This window comes from Meriones unguiculatus, chromosome 9 (assembly GCF_030254825.1).
Source record: "Meriones unguiculatus strain TT.TT164.6M chromosome 9, Bangor_MerUng_6.1, whole genome shotgun sequence".
NCBI lineage: Eukaryota > Metazoa > Chordata > Mammalia > Rodentia > Muridae > Meriones > Meriones unguiculatus.
In genome coordinates this window covers 64,706,268-64,712,192 of record NC_083357.1, presented here as the reverse complement: position 1 = coordinate 64,712,192, position 5,925 = coordinate 64,706,268, and positions in this window count along the sequence as shown.

Genomic DNA, 5,925 nt, shown 5'->3' with positions numbered 1-5,925 from the left:
GGTATTGAGTCCCGTGGCCTTGGTAGCGAGCGTGACTTCTAAACAGCCTCCATGACTGAGGAAGAGGATTGAGTTTCCTCATTCTTGGGGGCTGGATCTCAGAGAAGGGTGTCAGCCAGTGATGAAATAACTCCCTTCCAGTCAATAGTGCAGTGTGAAATGTGGGAGCTGTTTTCTCTTCCAGTTGGAGTAGAGAAGGGGCAGGAAGACTTGGCCACAGAGATGGTGGCTTGGAACGAAGCGAGCACCGAAGAGCTGAGGAACCTGAGGGCCCGTAATACCAGAAAGCCTTTCATCACCAAGTACCCAGCTGGCGACTGGAAGCTCAGCAGTGTCCAGAGCCCAGTTAACAGATTGTTGGGCTACGAAGGACTTGGCCAGCTCTGTTGGAAGTGTCTGTGAAAACTGGGTGGGGCGTTGCTTTCCCGAGCATGTCAGCGATTCTCAACTGTCTGTCTCATAAATCTCCAGTCAGATTAGCACCGTCTCCCCAGGGCGATGCTCCAGATCCCTTGATCCCAACACAATCCCTCCGTGGCTCCAGCTAGTCCCTTACTCAGCCGAGAGGGTCCAGCTCCATTTCTGAGCTGTGCACCTGAAGGATGGGTGAATGTCCATGGAGGGAGACTCCTGCTATTTTTGCCGCTTCCTGTGGATATATAATCACTTCAAAATAAGAACGGTTTCAGAAGAGCAAAGTGCTTAAAACGACACATCACAGTTCATCACAGGGTTAGTCTCAGTGACCTCACCAGCGACATGGGAACGTTAATGAGAGTTTGTGGTTGCCGTGCTGGGCGCCCAGCTCCACGAGAGGGTGCTTTTGCCAGCATCCATGAGGTTTGAACCTGAGCGCTGCAGAAGAGTATATAAAAATAAAAGCAAAGGCAGACGCACATCTTGTTTTCGTCAGCCAACACCACGTTGCAGGTGTCTGGTTCCTTCGGACAGTGGAGTGCTGGAAGAGTGTTCTGCTGCTGTTTGTCGACAGTGCTGTCACTGGAGCAGGTGTTTCCCCGTGTGCCTTCCTTGTCTGTGACTGCACTATTGTATCCACGTTACAGGACAGGCAGCCCCGACCTTTCGGGGCCACGGGACCTGTCCAGGATCGCAGAGTTCATCCGCAGCAGGGCTGGATTGGGAGCGCACCTGCCTTGCCAGCCTGTTTTCCTGAGATGCAAGAGCTGTCACTGAGGGAGGCTAAAGTGTGGAGATGGTGGGAGACAGGACCCAGGCAGCCTTGGGGTATGCCAGACTTGCTGGTGTCAGCAGGACTGTCTAGGGAAGAGCTTCTGTCTCCAGGACTCCTAAGGCCTAGTCAGCCTCTGTTTCATTGTGTGTGTGTGTGGGGGGGTTGATTGTCCTGTCTGTGCTCGGTTCCATCCTACCATCTCCCTAGTCTCAACAGTACATGCTGCCGACCACCGCACAGCTGCTCCTGGCTTAAGTGTTTCTTCATCAAATTCCGGGGAGATTATACATGTATGCTGATATTGAGTACCAGCTTCAGCTGAACTATTATTCCCTCCTCTCCTCTTCCTTTTAAAACAAGATCTTACTATGTAGCCCAGGCTGGCCTTGAACTCATCATCCATCTTAAATCTCCAGAGTGTTGAGATCCAGCAATGTGCCTTTGTGCTCAGTTCCTTTTATTCTGTCTATTGAGAGCTCCTAGCCTTGCTGTTTTCCCCCAGCCATGGACACCGTAATACCCGAATCTCTTTGCTAGCCTAACTGTGTCCACCTGCAGTTCGGGGGTGGGGGTGGGGGCATCAGGTGTGTACGTTAGCCGAAGATGGAAGAGCTGGAAGGCACTTGCCAGAGGCTGGCAGAAGGACAAGAGTAGCCATCAGGGCCCTTCCTGTTCTCAGAGTAATTAAGCTCATCAGTCACCCCTACATCCTGTTGGGCAGGATCCCCAAGTCCAGCAACTGATGTGGACTAGGAGCCACCGTTGCCATTTCTGTTGGGAGCTCCAGGTGTAGGTGGCATTGGCATGGTCCTGTCTTGAGGGCTTAGGACAACAAGTGCCAAAACAAATGTTTGTTAAGTAGTGATTGCCAAGCAGTGAGTGGAACCAGATTTGAGTTGGCCTAGAGTGGAGAGACGTATTAAAGCAAAGAGGGTCTCTCCACCTCCTTGCCCTGGGCCCTAGGCTGCTACCAGGGAGTTCTGAAAAGAGAAAAAGACTTCTAAAGAAATTAGCCTCCCACTTCTGAGGGAAAGACGTTCTCCTTTCTCTGACAACTTCTCAACTAAGCACGTAAGGATTCACTTTTTAAACTTTTGCTCTAGGAGGCTGGGGAGATGGCTCAGCTGGTGATTTGCCTAGTGCGAAGGAGTGAGATCTTGAGTTTGGACGTAAACTGGGCACTGGTAGATGTCCCTAACCCCTGCACTGAGGGACAGGCAGGAGGATCCCAATTCCCCTGGCCAGCCAATCTAGCCAAACTGGCCAGCTCCAGGTTCAGTAAGAGATCCTATATCAAATACACAAACAAATAAATAAACCAGAGGGTGATAGAGGCACCTAACACTGACTTCTGGCCTTGGCCAAACACGTACACCAACCACACTCTTCCACAAAGAAATGTATACGGCAACGTGCCGCTATGCACCACGGGAAAGTGCCAGTTACAAAGTCTTCCGGTGTATTATTTTGTTCTTGTAATTTGGAAGGCTGGAAACAACCCAGCAATTACACTGCAATTGGAGTGGCTGAGATTGACAAAAGAACTGGGTGCTGGTTTATTTATTTATTTTTTATTTTTTATTTTCCCCCAGCTGGGTCATTTAAGGACGAGCAGCTAGCTAGTGACCTGGGGTCACTCACCCTAGGTTGCACAGCTGCTAAGAGCGCGGTGCAGCCAAGCCTCCTGGTTGGAGAGCACTGGTTTCCTTTCTGGGTGCTACCTAGGTGTGGTCTCTGACATTTTGTGTCTGATTGGTGTTTGATCTGCCCAGCAAATCAGCTGGCTACTGGACACGTTGGAAGGGAATATTGAATGAATGTGTGTGTCAGTTACTCCTGTCCCTGTAGCTCGGAATCTACACCCTTGGGACAGTCGTGGGAGGGGCTTGCCGGATAAGTAGGCTCCCCCATTGCATTACTTCTACAGTGTTCTCCCCTGAGCACAGGCGTGGAATTTTTCTCTAGTGGTGTGACCTTAAATGTTGCGATAATGCCTGTGAAGGTCCTATTTCAGGGCTTCACCCATGGCAGAGATCCGATTCCTCTTCAGCTTGATGTAATTTTCATGTAAGAAAAGTCAAAAGGAAGAGCACAAACAATGTTCACCAAGATTTTCCCGAACATTAGCATTGTACTGATGGCTTTGTAGATAGAGGAATGATGGCTGATAGGTATATAGTGATGGGCACGGGAAAATATATGTTTGATAGGTAGAGGTCTCTGTCTTCAGAGCAGTGGTGACACATGCTCTTAACCCCAACCCTCAGGAGGCAGAGGCAGGCAGATCTCTCTGAGTTTGAGGCCAGCCTGGTCTACAGAGAGAGTTCCAAAACAGCCAGGGCTACACAGAGAAATCCTGTCGCAAAAATAAATAAACTTTAAAAATTAAAAAAAAAAAAACAAGGGGGGGTGTCTCTGTCTTTCTCTACCCTTATGAACCTTTTAAAATAAAACAGAAAGCTTGCTGCATCCATCCCCATAAAATACACATCTCCTGAAGTATCCGATGGTTCTGGAGGTGATTATTTGACTGGAACAGTGAAAGAATTTGCCGCCTTCCCCCAGTGTGACTCGGATACAGCTCAGCCAGCTTTAACTGAATACCTAGTACGTGTCACACGCTATGGTGGATGCTTTGGAGGAAACAGCCTCACAGCTTTCTCTCTGCAGTGTCCTGAGGCAGGTCTATTAATCCTTCCCTTTCAAAGATCAGAGCGCTTAAGACTCGAACACTTGCGTATGCTGCCCAAAGGACCTTAGTGAAGTGCTAGAACTGGGATTTGAACCTGGGTCTTTGGACTCCAGTCCTGGTATGTTTTCCTAAAACAACACCGGCACAGTCGATGCTTTTTTCTGCCTAGTTAATTGAGGGTGACACCCTAGTCTAGAAATGGGCTGGTGCATAACTCAAGATGGAGTGCTTGCCTGAGATGCACAAAACCCTGTGTTCAAATCTTCAGTGCTGCAAAATAAAAACGTCACAAATGAAAAACTGGAAGGAAAACAAGACGGGCATCGGCCCTGACTCAGTGCAGGCCAATCCCCTGCCAGGCTGCCACACCCATGAACTGCTCCGTGGGTCTTCCTGTTTCTGCTTAATTTTGAAGATCTGGACAGAACTGTTTCCGTCTCACCACAGTCCTTTCTCAGAGTTACACTGCTGGACGCAGAGCAACTCCTATCTTCAGAGGCCTCGAGTCAAGTTCCTATTGGAAACAGAGGTTTATTTCCCCAGGGAGTGCTGATGATACTGTTGACGCTGGGGGCGGGGGACTTTGGGAGAGAACCCGGAGGTGCTGCCCTGCCTTGGGCTCTGCTCGCACGGTGGGACCATCAGAGCTGCCAACAGATTCTCTCCGTTTCCCTTGGTCTGTCCCGATCCTCCTGTGCCTTAAGACACAGAACGGCAAAAAGATAACACAGTTTATTGGGCTGATATATCCTTTGGGGAGTGCTGCAGAATTCTAGCAGGACTCTTCTGGAACCAACATTAATTCTACTCCAATACAATCCTGTGCTGGGATCAGCAGTCTTAGCTATCGGTTGCATGACAGTTCAATGGGAAAAGAATTTTCGCTCAGAGCCTGTGAACTTGGACTTCAAGTAGCTTGGGAACCACTGATGGGTCAAGCTGAGCAAGGCACCTGGGAACACTGGGGGTCGGGAGGCCTGTGTCTATGAAGCCTGAGTGTGGAAATGCTTCTATAAGGAGGTCCAGGCCTCCACATGTGCGTTCAGACTGAATAGGCTTTGTGTGTGTACTGTTTGTTTGGGGAACAGGGTTTCATGTATCCCAGGCTGGCTTTGAACTTGCTCTGTAGCAGGGAATAACTTTGAATTCCTCCTGCTTCCACCTCCCCAGTGGTGGGATTACCACCATGCCTGGCTAATGCTGTGCTGAGGACTGAACCCAAGGCTTTGGGCGCACTAGGCAGGCACTCTACCAAGTAAACCACATCCCAAGCCCCTGAACTGGATTCAGATCCCATCGGCCTTGAGCAAGTAAATCTCAGCTTCATCATTTGAAATAATGAAGCTAGCTCTGTTCCTGTTTAAGGAATGTAACCAAAGAGCCTAGAATAAACTCTGGTCCTTAGGATATTCTCGTACTTTCTGTTTGGAGAAGTGGCTTAGGGGTCAAGAGCGCCTATTGCTTTTGTGGAGGACCTGAGTTTGCGTGCTCCCAGCATCCACATCAGGGGCTGGACAGATCTCCAGCTTCAGGCAGATGAACCTATGGTCTTTGTGGGCACCACACTCATACACTTAATCAAAAAAAAAGAAAATTCTCATACTGTGTGTTCTACTTCTTTCTTCCTTCCTTCTTTTTTTCTTTTTCTTTTTTCCTTTTTTCAATTTGTCACAAACTAGAGTTATCTGGGAAAGGACCCTCATTTGAGAAAATGGCTCCATCAGATTGCCTCTAGGGAAGTCAGTAGGGCATTTATTATTATTATTATTATTATTATTATTACTATTATTATTAATTGATGCAGGAGGCCCAGCCCATGGTGAGCAGTATCACCCTCAGCAGACGGTCATAACCTGCATAGGAAGGCAGGCTGAGAAAGTGAGGAGGAGCAAGCCAGGAAGCCACACTTCTCAATGGCTCTTGCTTCAGTTCCAGCCTCCCAAGTCCCTTCCTTAAGTTCCTACCCTGACTTCCCTCATGACAGACTGACAGCCATTAGCTGAATTAAACCCTTCCTTTTCTAAGTTGCTTTTGATCATTA